We start from the raw sequence: 18,335 nt of genomic DNA, 5'->3' as shown, positions 1-18,335 counted from the left end.
TGTACTGTGCTTGTTCCGAGTTTGAACAAAATCGGATGATGCATGTCTGAGAAATGGGTGGGGATACATTTAAGTAACAAAATGGACACCAGTCAGCCATTTCGTATCTGATCTTAAAAAAAAAAAAAATGACGTGAATATGTAATACATCATTTATTATCTTGGTGCCAAGTTTGAACAACATCGATAAATGCATGTCTGAGAAATGGTTGAGGTCATGTTTGATAGCAGGTTTTTTTTTTTACAACTAAAATGCCCGCCAGTCTGCCATATTGGATTTGATCATGAAACAAAATGACGAGCTTATGTAAGCAATCATTCATTATCTGTGTGCCAAGTTTGAACAAGATTGGTAAATGCATGCCCAAGAAATGGTTGAGGACATGTTCGACACCAGGTTTTTTTTTTACAACTAAAATGGCTGACAGTCGCCATCTTAGATCTGATGTCGATAAAAAAGGACGTGCATATGTATACCATGTATTGTCTTTGTGCCAAGTATGAATAAAATCGCTCCATGCATGTCTATATACTGTACCTGATGTTGGCTTAATGGTTAGGGTGGGGGGCTTGGGATCATCGGATGCTCGGATCCTCGGATCTTTGGATCCTGAGTTCAAATTCTACTCACTGTTGAATTAATACCAGGTGGGGTTGACTCTGCCTGTTCATCCTTCTGAGGTCAGCAAAATGAGGGCCAGCTGGCTGGTATCCTGTGTCGGAGTGGCGACCTGTCCAGGATTGTGCCCAATAACCAAGGATACTGCTTAGGCAGCACCAATGCTCTGCACAGAGTATGGTCCCAATGGATGGATACATTTCCAAGATATGGTTGCAGATGCACACATGCATGCATGGACATGAAAGTCAAGACCAAATCAATAAGCCCCCTGTTTTGGACTAAGTCCAATGGGTGATAATGATATGGTATTTAAGGCACTCCACAATGGCGGTGAATTTCTGCAATTTTTTATATGACTTTTAAAATTAAGGTTTTATTTTAATTGAATTATAAACTTGAACATTGCACGGGGTAATGTGTTCTCTGAACTCTCGTATAAGTTGGAATTGGTTGCCCTTCGTAGTCGAAGATGGAAACACGCAAACAACTGAGCAAATTTATCTTCAGTGCAGTAGCCTCTCCCAAGACAGCAACCACATTCTGAGATAGCAAGTAGTCTAAACTGGTGTCACAGAACCTCCAGTAAACTTAGACAACATGCTACCTGCGGTCCAGTCAGTAAATCGTCATTTGTTCGGGGTGCCGGCAGTAACTTTCCTCGTCTTTGCAAAAGACACTGACCGTGGAATCTTTAACGTCCACCAGCTACCATTGCTGGAAGATGCGTCCTCTGGCTTAATATCTCTCCGATGAACAAAGCGTACATTGATGCTTCACCCTGTCTGCAGAACAACAGGATGACAGTTTATTACTGGGTTGAGATTCAAAAAACAGGCTGGGTGCAGCTCAGAAACGAGTGCGCATACCTCTATAGCCTGTGCGATTTGTGAAATCAGTGGAAGTCAAAAGTTTCAGTGTGACTTCAAATAATGGAGTGTACATAATGGACATATCATCGTATTTTATTATTTTTCAATTGCCTGTACTCATCCTGCTGTGCCTTTTCTGACAATAGCTCAAGGAAAGAAAGGAAAAAACAAACATCAATACAAATGTCAAACACCTGCTGAAAGACTCTCTTTCCTGTTTTGTGTAAAAGTTTCTTCCTGTTTCTGTTTTGGGTTTTTTTTTTTTTTGCAACTGCTGGAATGTAATTGTGTGTGGGTGTGCTGAGAGGGATGGAGTGCTGCTGTGAGCACTGCCCTGTTGAAATCAGCCCAATAGGTCACCGTGGTTCCTGTTTTGCGGCAGCATATAGAAAACAAGGAGGGAAGTCTGGACTCGAACAATCTATCGGAAAAACGGATGTGATGTCAAAAGGAAGTCCTTTGTTCCACCGTCACAACACTCAAGCTGGACTCCTTTGGGGTCTGTAGAAACATCAATGAAAGGAGATGTACAGCACTGACACAACATATCATCGAAGCACACTCGGTGTGCAGTTGATCGTTTTAAAAGTACCAATATGTAACTTTTGACTTGTTATACAATCTGGTATTTCCATTAACACTTATTCATTTGGTCAGAACAGCATGGCACTTTGCCTGATAGAGTTTAAACCCATTACATGTTTTTGATTAAATTATTAACGCCTTTTTATGTACATACAATGTATAGTTTAAGACGCATCCCTCGATGACTTTTGGCAATGTTGAAAGAACACGGAACTCAATTACTCGGCAAGCTGTTTGAAGGTTTTCCATGCAAAGCAAAGGATTTTTGCGAAGTACAAGGGTTACATACCAAATTTCAGTTTTTTTTCAATATAAAATCGAAGCTCATGGAAGAGCGAGGTGGTGGGGGGGGGGGGCAATGACTTTGGGGTAGCGGCGCAATAGTGCACTCAACAAGCAAAGGAATGAACGAACAGGAAACAAGCAGAGATGGGAATAGAGGAAACATAGGAACCGGCAAGTAAGAGCATTGGGTTATGATGGGTTAATGTGGTTAGAAAAGTTCTTCCCTAAAATGCCCCTCCCACCACCAGTAACTATGAGTGATAACCCTAATTAAGTCACTTGTATCAAAAGCATTTCAATGATAAATGGCATTCTTTCTTACAAATAATTTTACCCCCACCCATCTAAATTTAGTCTGCAAGGTCTAATCTGTGAGTAACAAGTTTTTGTTGGAATTGCCACAAAACAAGGAGATCAAAATGTTTCCGAGTGAAAAACACGACTTTATTCCAACGGCATCAGGAAACTCGCAGATTGTTGGGCTGGAAAAAAAAAGTGTGAAGGTGACTGGAAACTGCACAGAGGAGTAACGTTTAACTTTTTGACTCTCTCCATCGAACCACAGTGTGTATGTCCTGTATGTAATTATTACATCCATTAAATGGCTGGCCCTTCATATCCAAATAGAGAGTTGACTTGAAACGTGTGAACTACCTGGTCAATCTGTTTCTAATGCAGAAGCTGTTGCACAGCCAGCAACCACAGTCGAAGATAGCAAGTGGTCTAACCTGGTGTCAAGGAACCTCCAAGAAGACCGGACCACTTGCTACCCTCAGTTCAGTCAAGAATTTGTAATCAGGATAGCTCGCTGACTCTTCGCGAAGGACACCTTGGAATCTTTAATGTCCACCGACTAATGCCGGAAGATGGGACACCCGCCTGTGTAATGTCCGTCCAAGGGACGGCACACACATTGATGAATCACCCTTTCTGTGAAACACCGGGATGACAGTTTATAGCTGGGTCAGGATTCAAACCCAGAAGAGACGGCTTACTTGGTAGTACGCATACCTTTAGCCTATCCTGCCAACCCAAATTAAATAAATACTCCAACAACACGAAGCAATTATTTTTTTACAATGATCCAAAGGTCATGGAGGAGCTTGTATGATGCATCACAGAAAGCACAAGGACACGATGTGATGTTGACGTATTTTGCATGAATAATGACAATAGTTGACAATGGACATATCCCATGGTATTGCGATGCCAGGGATCAAATTCCCAATATCATATAGCCCATGGATTCAGAGAGGAATAACAAACATGCCAACTGAAAACTTCAAAAAATGAAAGGTCACAAAAAGGTCACTTACAGACATGAATAAAGTTTATCCTGATGATTCGATTTTCAAACAAGATAAGAGTTGTAAAAAGGCTTTCAGAGGAGCACTGGACATTGTCAAGGACAGAATATTCTCATCGCACCAGTCTGCATTGGTGGATTATTCCAACGGAAGGTTTTATCAAATGGAATTGACAATGGCCCATGAACCACCGTGGGAGGAGGTAAAGTAAAGCAAATTTGGGCATTCGCTGTTGGTCCTAGGCCATCAGAGCCTTTTTAAAAAGAGCCCAAAGTAAGTTGTGATTTCAGTGAGCAGAATAGCTAGTGCTCCACTGTGTTTGCCTGAGCTGAGCCAGCCGACTCGATTATGCAGAAAGGTGCCAAGACATCAAAAATGGTAAAGATATAATTGTTGATTTTAAAAAGCATTAAGCGATTTTCACAAGCAGCCAAACACTCGATTTATAGCAACAGCGCACTTGTGCACATCCCCTTTGATATCACTGGCTTTTCCACAATTCCAATATCTCCCTCGTTCAGTCTGCACCTTCCCTGGAGCTCATCCGGCTAGTTAATCTCACCCTTTGTTTTGTCAGAGCCGTGTTTCTCTGCCCATGCATCTCTTATCTGCCAGATGTGAATGATGTGCCACATCCGGCGAGGCGCCAGCTCTCCGACCATGCTTTCTTTGGGCCTTTTGTGCTTTCCTTTTCCGATGAACTCTCCGAGACTCCTTCATCTCTCCTTCCTTATGCCGACAACCCCCCCCCCCTTTGCGCCCCCATCTTCACACTTTGCTCATCTCAAAAACCAATTCACTAAAATTAGGCCTTTGTGTATGCCACGTCTTACAAAAATGTCAAGACAGTATAAATGTATCATGTGAAAAATAACCCACTCCAAACCCATGGCCGAGTCGTGGATCCAGGATGAAACGGTCCTGAGTCACCGAGCCAATTGACTCAAAAGCCATGGCTTAATATGGGGTCCAAAAATAATCTCATGACAAAACGTTTAGATTGGTTATTCGTAATGAGAATAGGAATGTGTCAGATCGACAGCATAAGAGAAGAGGTTTTTTTAAAACCTATTTTTAAACTCTCCAATAATCCATATTGACCGTTAAGGATTAGTGGGTAATTATCACTGTACTCTCACATTTACGAAGTGGTGTCAGGAAAAGGATGTTGAAGGGATATCTATTTATAATGTGTGTCAACATGGTGGAAATGTTGAGCCACCCTCCCCCACATGCTCCATACAAGTCCTTTCCTTCCTTCCTTCTCCTAATTACTTCTATCTCCTCCAATCCTCCTTTCGCTTCTCTCCCCACTCCTTTATCTCTCTCTCTCTCTCTCTCTCTCTCTCTCTCTCTCTCTCTCTCTCTCTCTCTCTCTCTCTCTCTCTCTCTCTCTCTCTCTCCCCCCTCTCACAGACACACAGACACACAGACACACAGACACACAGACACACAGACACACAGACACAGACACAGACACACAGACACACAGACACACAGACACACAGACACACAGACACACACACACACACACACACACACACACACACACACACACACACACACACACACACACACACACACACACACACACACACACACACACACACACACACACTATGAGAATACAAGGTCATTTTAGGCCAAAGCCTGATTTCTCAAACAACTAATCATATTATTCCATAGTTTTTAGCACAATGATGGGTGTTTTGCAAGGTCCCTTTTCTCAATCGCAGGAAAAGGAGAATAATTTCGTAAGTAATACTGTTTATACAGATGTAAAGGATGCTAAAACTGCTAAAATTGAACGGAGTCGTTTACCTCCAAAGAGTAAGTGTGGCCAATTCGTGCACACTGACAGGTGATGTTAAGAGGTTAAGAGGTTCCACCTTGAAAGAGTCGAGAAAGGTGAGATTGTTCAGATACTGGAAGTGGAACTCCAGAGGTGTTTAATAAAAAAAAGAGTATAACAAAGGATTTGAGGTGAGTAGAAAGCTTGGACTTGCACACATACCAGGAACGATTTGTTTGAAGAATGTGTGAAGCATTTTGCATCAAACAATTTAAGATCACGAGTGCATGCCCGTAGGTGCGTACCCATAGGTGCGTGGCCGTACATGCAAACCAAAAAAAAAAACTTTCAAACCGCGTGCCAGAAACAACAACCACACAGGCCGTTCCTTTGCTCTCACGTGGCCGTACGTGCGTGGCCGTACGTGCAAAAAAAAATATATGTATATATGTTAAAACCGCTTGCCAGAAACAACCACACTAAAAGCGAGTTCCTTCGCTCTTGCGTGCCCGTACGTGCGTGGCCAAATGTGCGTGACCGTACGTGCGTGACCGTACGTGCAAAAAAACAACTTTCAAACCGCGTGCCAGAAACAACAACCACACAGGCCGTTCCTTGGCTCTCGCGTGCCCGTATGTGCGTGGCCATACGTGCAAAAAACCCCAAAAAAATTCAAACAACCACACAGGCCGTTGCTTCGCTCTCGTCAACGACGACTGGATTGGGGCATTGCATTTATCTATAAATGCGCATAAGAAATGGAGAAATTATTAGAATACAGTCAGTCATCACTATCCAGAAGTAGTGCGTGCCCGTACGGAATGTTCATATCATTCCAGAAATTATCGCTTTCATTGAAGTAACAACTGCTGTGATACTTACACACAGAGTTAATTAAAATCAAGTTTACCTCCCTGTCTTTGCTAGCGATGACATTCGCTGCCATTGACCATTGCTACTCCTATGCCGTGGTGAGGCGACAGGGTTAGGATTTGGAGGAGACCTGAAAGTACAGTGTCATTAGGTATTCCATGTTCGAATTGTTTTAGTTTTAAAATAGTTTAAAAAAAGTTTGCAAAGCATACCACCAAATTGAGATTTATTTCGTTGGCAAGCATGTTGAGTAGAGCTGAATTCCTTAACACTTCCAAAGGCCACACCGTTTTGACAATTGGAAACAAAAAAAGTTGTGCACTTTTTTTGATAAATTATTTTCGGAACAATTTTTCTTCAGTAAATAAATAATAATAAAAATTGTCTCCATGTACACACCTTTATCTCGTTAGCACCTCTTCATAAACAACATTGCTGAGGAAACAGTGCTTCTTCTTTGTTTCCTCGTCCAGGGCAACATTGCGGAGGCTGCTGGATCTGCCAAAGTTTTGATAAATTATTAGTTTAATGGCCAATTATTCAATTAGTGCCAACGTATTTTGCCTTTTTGCAAGGAAAAACACAAAGAGAAGAGAAAAAAACCCATAATGGCAAACGCGGCTGAGGTTCTCTTCCCCATCGGCCACGCCTACGCAGCAACGTGTCCTGTTATTGGTTGGTAAATAAATGGCCCTAACTTGGGAAGCACTTGTCCGATTAATATCAAACCTTGAAAAGGCACATACTCAGGTCCCCAGCAATATACCTGGCAAGTTTCAATTAGATCGGACCAGTGGTTGTCGAGAAACAGCGGTCACACACACACACACACACACACACACACACAGAGACACACACAGAGACACCCACACACACACACACACACACACACACACACACACACACACACACACACACACACACACACACACACACACACACACACACACACACACATTACTGGAATTATAGATAGATGATATAATTGTACTGGCAAGTACTGGTGAAACTGCAAAGATGGCGAAATGCTCGACCACCATGTACGTATCTGTCTAACCCCCATCTCCTATACCAAGTGCACATAGAAACTTCGTCTCCACCATTTAAGACCATACTGTGTACCAAGGCGTGATTTTCAGATATTAAAGTTTGAGAATATGTAATAAAAACAGTTCTTTCTTATAACAGAGCAGAACTAGAAGGGCACTCGGTGGAGCGCATACCTCTGCCACGTAATGCCTGATCCACGAAAACATATCGGTTGCAATACATTTTTGAAATATCATGCTATACATTACTATATCGTTTTTGACCCTATGGTTTCTATGGTGAAGAATCACTTTGAAAATTAAATAAATCTCATATCGAGATCAGGATTCGGATCTTCACCAAAATCGGATCAATTTGTGTTGTCACTCACCCAACCTGTCCACTATGTTTCATCCAAATCCGTCCACAACTTTTTGAGATATCGTGCTATATATCGTTTTGGCCCGATCTCTCAATGGTGAAGAATCCTCTTTAAATTTCAAGTCAATCGGATGAAAATTGAGGAATTTAGAAATCACAGCTAAGTTGTTGACCTTTGGACTATGTTGACCTTTTGGTCGATGTTGACCTTAAAATAATTGGCTGGTTGAATTCAATGACCTGAAATATAAATCCTCTTCAAATTTCAAGTCAATCGGATGAAAATTGAGGGTTTTAAAAACTCTACCTGAGTTGTTGACCTTGGGCCTATGTTGACCTGTTGGTCTATGTTGACCTTAAAAATAATTGGTTGGTTTAATTCAATGACCTGAAATATAAATCCTCTTCAAATTTCAAGTCAATCGGATGAAAATTGAGGGTTTTAGAAACCCCACCAAAGCTGTTGACCTTGGGCCTATGTTGACGTTTTGATCCATGTTGATCTCAAAAATATTTGGCTCGTTGAATTCAGTGACTTGAAATATAAATCTTCGTCAAATTTGAGGTCAATAAGATGAAACTTGAGGATTTTAGAAATTCCAACTTAGTTGTTGACCTTGGGCCTATGTTGACGTTTTGGCCTCAAAAACAAAAGGCTTCTTCCTTATGACAAACTCTACCATGTGGTGAAGTGTCGTGAAGATCGGTTTAAAATTGACCTGTAGGCGACAGACAGAATAACAAAATCGACTGACCAAAAGACTGACCAAAATCTTCGATTTTGCAAGTAATAAACAGACAGAAAGGGGTGAAAACATCACCTTCTTCACCTTCGGTGGCGGAGGTAAATATATGGTATCGGTCGGTGAGGAATTGTATATTTTTGAAAAATCTTTAATGGGAAGCATAGACCCAAGTGGATTGTTTTTGTGGAACAATGTCGATAACCTCGGGTGTACAATACACATGGTAAACATCAAAACATGTGGACTGTCCATGACTGACTGCAAATGAAATGACCAGAAGCTGGAACAGCAAACTGGTAGTTCAATGATTATCCTTCTTTGACCTTTAACACTCTGCAACACAGTTTTAAAGAGACGTTGCACAGGGAGGAACACAGATGGTTTGAGGTAACTAAATACAGAAGGAAAGTTTTTTTTTCGAAGAAGTGAGAGGGTGCATATTTGTTTGTACAATTGTATGTATGCAAACTGTTCTTATTCAAATCATGGTATAAACAAAGGATCCACATTTCTTTGAACTTTTATCAAAGCTGGTTGGGGAAATGAAGGATGGTAAGGAGCTGGAGTACTTGTTGAAGGAGGGATCCGGTAGGGAGTTGATGTGGGGAGGTGGAAGGGCCTTCCTTTATCAGCACTCAAAATAAACATGATAGCTTCCCATCCACCGTAAGCACAATGTTGTTGAAAAACATTTTAATAGAGGAAATCATAATTTGGAAAAAAATATTTCAGATAGAAGGTATGTGCAAGAAAACAGGATTGATGATTGGGATTTATATATTCCCTCTACTCGTCATATGTCTTTTCTTCTCTGGTGTTTCCCCTACCATTCCTTCTTTCTTTTTTCTCCCTCTACCCTTATTCTTCCTCTTACTTCTGCACTTGTTTCCCCACCCCAGTCTCCCATTCTCTTTCCTGTTCCTCCTCCTCACCCCTCTTCTCCTCCAGCTCTCCTCTTCCTCCTCCAACCCCAAACCTCCTCCCCATCTCCACGTATGTAATTAAATAAACACTTGACACCCAAACAGATTTGAAATGGAGGTAGCACCTTATTACTTCCTGAGAGTTCATCCAATATTAATCATCGCACACAACACCTGTCTGTTGGATGAGTCGCTACCAGCGCTGGATTTAGGGCAGGACAGACTGGGCAGTTGCCCAAGGGCCTCCATAATATGGGGGCCTTCACAAAACTGTTTTTTCTGTATCTGCAGGCATATATTCTAAAATACTCAATGAAATTGTTTTATGATGCAAATTTGTGTTCGAAATGATAAAAAGTTGTGTTATGCTCAGAAGTCCCAATTGCTGCACGGAAGGAGGAGTGAGAACTATTGTCAAAGGATGGCCAGTCAAATCACCGCCCATGGGCGTCCACAGTCCTAAATCCAGTGCTCTTCACCACGTGGGATACACATGCAGTTGACACATAGCCTTCCCCCATAGATTTGGGCACAAATTTACGACTTAGCCACAATACCGAGGTACAATGGCATCCCTTTTTCTTTCACAAGCACCATGCGAACCTTTCAAGGTGCACCAACCAATGCTAGCAGACAGGTGAGGGCTTCTTTGAAGGACGACACACTCAGTAATGCTCTACCCTGGCTCACACTCACACAGTTTATATCCAGTTCAGGAATCGAACCCAGAACGAGACAGCTCAAAGAGAGAGAGTTCACTACACCTCAGTTCTCCTGTCAACCTGGAATAAGAGAGAAATATAGAACCAAGACAATAATTGGCTTCAATAAAAAGTGCAGGCATCTCCATTGTGGAAATGTGCAGAGGCTTTGTGAGAATTGGAATTTTCTCAGCAGAGGCCGATGGAGTGAGTGAGTCAGAGACAGTGAAACCAGAGCGAGAATTCCTGCAAACCATTGAACCTCATGGGGACAGAGACAAGCATAGACTGGAACCCACCCACATGCCTTTCCTTTTACTCATAACATTCATTCAGCGAGTGTTCTCTGGCTCTGACTCACTCGCTGACATTATGAAATGCCTTCTCTCATCTTATTAATAGCAAGGAGAACACAAGAATAATACAGAACTTAGCATTCGCAGCTCATCGTATTCAACTTTCATATCCCGTTTCACCCATTCACACCAGAAAAAGTCAATCTGCGTGAAAACTATTGTGGAATGTTTCAGACGCACAGGACAGCTGTCTTAATATCCCAATCGCAGGATGCCATGCTCCACGATGCAGCTCCCTCTCTGCTGAGGATACAGCACCCACCATATCACAACCGCAGTTTTTAGTATAATATTCGACGTCTGCAGGAACAGAAGCCAAAACTACATAGAATGTTGTAATGAAATGCAAAACGAATATTGGTGTAATGGTTAGTAAACTACCAGACTCTGTGGTGTCATGGTTAGAGTGGCTGCTCAAAGTCTGGGAGGTCGGCAATTCTAACCCTGGCTGAATCACACCAAAGACTTCAAAATGGGTACATGCTGCACTTCCTTGCTTGAGCCTCGGCGTTTGAAAAGGATACAGCATGGAGCAAACAAACATAGGTCACCAAAAAGGACCATCATGGGCCGAGCAAAAAACCTCCTGCATTGAAGTTGCTATCAACCGGTTCAAGTCCACACTGGAGAAAATGACATAACATCCACTAACTGAAGTACAGTCCTCACCAACGAGGTTCCAGTCCAGGAACGTTCGAATATGCTTCACGTCTCAACATTCAGTAAATTCAGTGAACTTCTGCAGAACATTGGATTTATCTCCTCATTGTGATTGGGTGTTTCCATGGAGACTGAGTAGCATTATGCGATTTGCTCTTGTGCGAGATGGATAACTTTAACTTGTTTTCACTCCTAATTCGTGACTAGAATGTCACAAAAAAGTTGCGCTACAACTGCAACACAAATCACATGAAGACATCCACTATAAATGGACGAGGTAGGTGTGTGTGTGTGTGTGTGTGTGTGTGTGTGTGTGTGTGTGTGTGTGTGTGTGTGTGTGTGTGTGTGTGTGTGTGTGTGTGTGATGTTTTTTGTGATGTTGTATTGGAGCTTTCTGCACTGGAATGTGGTACACCAAAATGATCGTCATGATTTATCTGTCTCTGGGAAAATCCTCTTCATCTCTTTGCTGGTGACTCTCTGCCATGACCTCTCTTTCATCCCTCTGACAGATAGGCAGCAGCCACGTCCCTCTCCTCAGACTTTGACAAAATCACAAACTCGTCAAACACAATTTTACTTACAGTATGTATCCATATTGTCCCACCCCTTGCGTTTTCCCTTACTCCTCATCATTACCTGCATCCCTTTTTATCCGTCTCCGACTTCTTTCTCCCTCTACCCTGCTGTTGTTTTCCCTTTCTCTTTCTCTGCCCTGTGTTATGTTGTTTCCTGATATGTTCTGTGTAATCACTTTTCCACAAGCCGAGACCACGTGAAAAAAAGTTGTTTTTTTCAAACAATGCCCCAACATTCGTGGAGTTTTTCAGGAACGTATGCCCCACAAATAGCAGGGTTCGACAGTACACGTACTTTATACACAGTCACATTCTAACAGTGTGTACTTTATAGACATACTCACATTCTAACAGTATGTACTTTATGGATATACTCATATTCTAATAGTACATACGAGGGTATAAAAGATCATGGATTTGAATTGAGGATTATCTGAGATGGTGGTGAACAGCTGTCTTGAAGACATGGGAGGAAGAATGAGATTGAAGAGTAAGTGGAATTGATTTCACAAGTAAATAGTGGAAAAAAGTGGAAAAAAATTAATAAATGGGTGGACGTGAGCAGTAATCATGGATTTAGGTCGTTTCCCCAGAAGAGGGTTGATGGTGGACCGCATGAACCATGCAGAAACCTGGGGGGAGAAAGCATGGAGAGAGCAGTAGGTGCAAAACCAGAAAGGAGGTGGTAGAAGATAGAGAGACCATAGACCTGTCACAATGGCGAAGTGATAAGCCCATCTACTCAGCTTAAATGCGGGAGATTCTAATAATCTTGAAAGCCTTGGTTTCCATAGCGTCAACCTGAGCAAGATGTGAGGCAGGGTAGTGCTGGGGAGAGCAGCACTCCCAGAGGGGAGAGCAGCACTCCATAAAGTTGCGGATAAAGGCCTTGTAGGTGGACAGGAGTTCAGGTGTGCCAAGGAAGAACTTTGCACGATGGAGGCTGCGCAGTCGGCGGCTGGTTTTGGAGGACAATTTTGAAATGTGCTTTGCCCAAGAAAGATCATGGCTGATTGTGAGACTCAGGAGCTTGAATGATTGAACTTCCACAAGACAATAGTTAATCAAGTAGATAGGAGGGTTTGCCAGATGGTCCTATCAGAGAGTGGTAGCTTTGTCAGGATTGAAAGATATTCGAAGTGTTTGACCAGCTTGTGATTTTTTTAAGGTCTAAAGAAAGGGAAGAGGCTGCAGCCTGTCTGTCTGAAGGATGAAGGATGTCATGACAGAGGGTGGAGTCATCGATAAATGCATAAAGAGGATTTTCCAGAGTCGGAGTTAATTGATGAAGATCAGGAATCGGACTGGGCCCAGAATGCTGCCTTGGGGCACTCCAGCCATGATGGGGAGAGGAGATTAAAGGATTCCATTAAGTGCCACATGTTGGCTACGAGCGTAGAAAAAGTCAGTAAACCGTGTGTGAAGTTGGCCATCGATGCCATTGGCAGACAGTTTGGAGAGCAAGACAGGTTGCCAGACTGTATCAAAAGCACAAGATACGTCCGGAGAGATGGCCCGGATATCATTTCAAGAGAGATGGCCCGAGTCATGTCTAACATTGAGGGCCTCCAATTTCAATACATTGTTGGTTGAGTAGAAGCAGCATGTCCAAGCAGTTTAGCATTCGCAGCTCATCGTATTCAACTTTCATATCCCGTTTCACCCATTCACACCAGAAAAAGTCAATCTGCGTGAAAACAACAATGGGCTGTTTCAGACGCACAGGACAGCCGTCTGAATGGAATGGCCCGGTCTGAATCCAAATTGGTGATTTGAGATGAGGATGTTGGAAAAACTTGTGGACTTTTTGGAATGCACTCAGGTTTCCTGAGGTCGGATTTGCTTTCCAGGAAGAGAAGGCAAGTTGTTTCAGGGATTCAGTGCACCATGGGTGGAAGAAGGTTAGGATAATTGAAGATGAGATGGGATGAATCTGTGCATGAGAGAGAGCAGGTTTCTGTGGAAGAATTCCCAACCTGAGTAAACATCAGGGGCAGGGGATATGAGAGACCAGTCCTGAAAAGAGATGGCTGCTTCCAGTCCCTGCAAATCTGCTTGAGTGAAATACTCATATTCTAATAGAACGTACTTTATAAACACTCATATTCTCATAGTACGTACTTTATAAACACTCATATTCTCATAGAACGTACTCTATAAACACTCACATTCTAATAGCACGTACTTTATAAACACTCACATTCTAATAGCACGTACTTTATAAACACTCACATTCTAATAGTATGTACTTTATAAACACTCACATTCTAATAGTATGTACTTTATATACACACATTCTAATAGTACGTACTTTATAAACACACGTTCTAATAGCACGTACTTTATAAACACTCACATTCTAATAGTACGTACTTTATAAACACGCACATTCTAATAGTACGTACTTTATAAACACTCACATTCTAATGGTACGTACTTTATAAACACACATTCTAATAGAACGTACTTTCTTAACACTCACATTCTAATAGTACATATTTTATAAACACAAATTCTAATAGTTTGTACTTTATAAACACTCACATTCTAATGGAACGTAATCTATAAACACTCACATTCTAATAGCACGTACTTTATATAAACACTCACATTCTAATAGTACGTACTTTATAAACACTCACATTCTAATAGCACGTACTTTATAAACACTCACATTCTAATAGTACGTACTTTATAAACACTCACATTCTAAAAGTATGTACTTTATATACAAACATTCTAACAGTACCTACTTTATAAACACACATTCTAATAGCACATACTTTATAAACACTCACATTCTAATAGCATGTACTTTATAAACACTCACATTCTAATAGTACGTACTTTATAAACACTCACATTCTAATAGTACGTACTTTATATACACACATTCTAATAGTACATACTTTATAAACACACATTCTAATAGCACGTACTTTATAAACACTCACATTCTAATAATACGTACTTTATAAGCACGCACATTCTAATCGTACGTACTTTATAAACACTCACATTCTAATAGTACGTACTTTATAAACACTCACATTCTAATAGTACGTACTTTATAAACACACATTCTAATAGAACGTACTTTCTAAACACACATTCTAATAGTACGTACTTTCTAAACACACATTCTAATAGCACGTACTTTATAAACACACATTCTAATAGTACGTACTTTATAAACACACATTCTAATGGTACGTACTTTATAAACACACATTTTAATAGTACATACTTTATAAACACACATTCTAATAGTACGTACTTTATAAACACTCACATTCTAATAGTTTCTACTTTATAAACACTCAAATTCTAATGGAACGTAATCTAAAAACACACATTCTAATAGCACGTACTTTATAAACACTCACATTCTAATAGTACGTACTTTATAAACACTCACATTCTAATAGTACGTACTTTATAAACACGCACATTCTAATAGTACGTACTTTATAAACACTCACATTCTAATGGTACGTACTTTATAAACACACATTCTAATAGTACATACTTTATAAACACACATTTTAATAGTACGTACTTTATAAACACTCAAATTCGAATGGAACGTAATCTAAAAACACACATTCTAATAGCACGTACTTTATAAACACTCACATTCTAATAGTACGTACTTTATAAACACTCACAATCTAATAGTACGTACTTTATAAACACGCACATTCTAATAGTACGTACTTTATAAACACTCACATTCTAATGGTACGTACTTTATAAACACACATTCTAATAGTACATACTTTATAAACACACATTCTAATAGTACGTACTTTATAAACACTCACATTCTAATAGTACGTACTTTATAAACACGCACATTCTAATAGTACGTACTTTATAAACACTCACATTCTAATGGTACGTACTTTATAAACACACATTCTAATAGTACATACTTTATAAACACACATTCTAATAGTACGTACTTTATAAACACTCACATTCTAATAGTACGTACTTTATAAACACACATTCTAATAGTACGTACTTTATAAACACTCACATTCTAATAGAACGTACTTTATAAACACTCACATTCTAATAGTTTCTACTTTATAAACACTCAAATTCTAATGGAACGTAATCTAAAAACACACATTCTAATAGCACGTACTTTATAAACACTCACATTCTAATAGTACGTACTTTATAAACACTCACATTCTAATAGTACGTACTTTATAAACACGCACATTCTAATAGTACGTACTTTATAAACACTCACATTCTAATGGTACGTACTTTATAAACACACATTCTAATAGTACATACTTTATAAACACACATTCTAATAGTACGTACTTTATAAACACTCACATTCTAATAGTACGTACTTTATAAACACACATTCTAATAGTACGTACTTTATAAACACTCACATTCTAATAGTACGTACTTTATAAACACTCACATTCTAATATTACGTACTTTATAAACACACATTCTAATAGAACGTACTTTATAAACACTCACATTCTAATAGTTTCTACTTTATAAACACTCAAATTCTAATGGAACGTAATCTAAAAACACACATTCTAATAGCACGTACTTTATAAACACTCACATTCTAATAGCACGTACTTTATAAACACTCACATTCTAATAGTACGTACTTTATAAACACTCACATTCTAATAGTACGTACTTTATATACACTCACATTCTAATAGCACGTACTTTATAAACACTCACATTCTAATAGTATGTACTTTATAGACATACTCACATTCTAATGGTCCATACTTTATGGACATACTCACATTCTAATAGTACGTACTTTATAAACACTCACATTGTAATAGTACATACTTTATAAACACTCACATTTTAATAGTACGTACTTTATAAACAGTCACATTCTAATAATACGAACTTTATAAACACTCACATTGTAATAGTACGTACTTTATAAACACATTCTAATAGTACGTACGTTAGAAACACTCACATTCTAATAGCACGTACGTTATGAACACTCACATTCTAATAGCACGTACTTTATAAACACTCACATTCTAATAGCACGTACTTTATAAACACTCACATTCTAATAGCACGTACTTTATAGACATACTCACATTGTAATAGTACGTACCTCATGGACATACTCAAATTCTAATAGTATGTACTTTATAGACATACTCACATTCTAATGGTACATACTTTATGGACATACATTCTAATAGTGCGTACCTTATAGCTTACTCATATATTAATTGTACATACTGTCAGGCCCCGATATTCGTGGTTCTGCTATTTCCAGACCTTGCGTATTCGCGGTTCATAAAATGTGGCCTGCTTCTACATTCGCAGCCCTGTGCTTCGCATATTCTTTTTTGCGGCATATTTATGATTTTCTCGCTGTTTTTCACACATGTATTCGTGGTTTTTCATGAGTTTTTTGATTTTCCCTGATGAATCATGAACTGCCAGGAACCTTTCCCCCTTTTTTCAATTGAAACAATGCCCCGACATTCGCGGATTGGACATTCGCGGATTGGACATTCGCGGATTGGACATTCGCGGATTGGACATTCGCGGATTGGACATTCGCGGCATTTTTCAGGAGCGTATCCCCCACGAATGTCGGGGTTCGACAGTACATGACCAGCAGTGCAGTAGCTAAGGTCACCTCTGAGTTCTTCAGTGTGTTCGGTCCATCTCTGGAGATCATATCGGACAATATACCCCAATATCTGGGTTAGCCGTACCTCAATATGTGTGCCAAAAAGAATGTAAAACACACAACAACATTGCTGAGGTATATACGCAGTAATGGATTGGTAGAGAGACAAGTTCAAACAGTCAAGAACATGATCAAAAAGTGTATGAGGTCAGGGAATGATGCAGATATATTGACCTGCAGAACCTGAGGTGCACACCTGTAGATGGCCGCCATATTGGTATTACCAAAAATGCTTTGACTCTAATCGGTGTTAGTTCCTGGATAGCTTTCTCAGGGTAGCCTTTATCATTGTATGAAATTTCAGCATTGAACTGTTTTAAGCCTCCCCCTATAGGACAGGCGAAAGCTTATTGCTGCTGTAGGGTTTGTTTCTACAATTGGTGCCCCCAATTTTAATGGTACCACAGAGTTTATTGGACCCCTTAAGAGGACTAAGCCACCATTTATAATTTATTGATTTATTATTATTTTATTTTTCCTGCACTCCCAATTTCCAAAATTTCCAACCTGTATCTCAGAGCTGACTTGAGATTTTTGGAATTGAATTTTGAATCAATAATGTGAATAAAAAGTTTGCGGGTTGAAATAGTAAATTTTTGCCTTGACCCAATTTTAATGTCATGACCTAATTATTGACATTTTAACATTTTCACCACAAGTCGACTGAGGCTTATCCTATCAGAATGAAATTGCCCTCTCTCAATCCAGGTAAATCCTGCCAGGTAATACCTGTAATCCAGGTAAGACCCTGCCTGGTAATTCCCTCAATCTCTCAAGAGCAAGGTGCATTTACCTTTCATTTCCATCACATGCATACCCCTCCGGATTAAAGGTCAATGTCTTACACCCCAATGAGGACTAAACCACCATTTTGTTTTTTTCTGCCAATGTACGAGTACT

General features: G+C 40.0%; 1 long non-coding RNA gene across 1 annotated transcript in view; it reads right to left on the bottom strand.

Annotated features, from left to right (window-relative positions):
* Window positions 1-202: 202 nt before the first annotated feature.
* Window positions 203-18,335, bottom strand: part of LOC147019853 (uncharacterized) — a 36,295-nt gene continuing 18,162 nt past the window's right edge. Inside the window, exon 3 of the long non-coding RNA XR_015061541.1 lies at window positions 203-1,992. This is a non-coding gene — a long non-coding RNA (uncharacterized LOC147019853). The remainder of the gene's footprint in view (window positions 1,993-18,335) is intronic.

The sequence above is a fragment of the Eptatretus burgeri genome, chromosome 9, assembly GCF_056783735.1.
Source record: "Eptatretus burgeri isolate ZD-2024b chromosome 9, Ebu_testis_v1, whole genome shotgun sequence".
NCBI lineage: Eukaryota > Metazoa > Chordata > Myxini > Myxiniformes > Myxinidae > Eptatretus > Eptatretus burgeri.
Note: the sequence above shows the minus strand (reverse complement) of the source record. Positions and strands in the feature narration are given on the sequence as shown.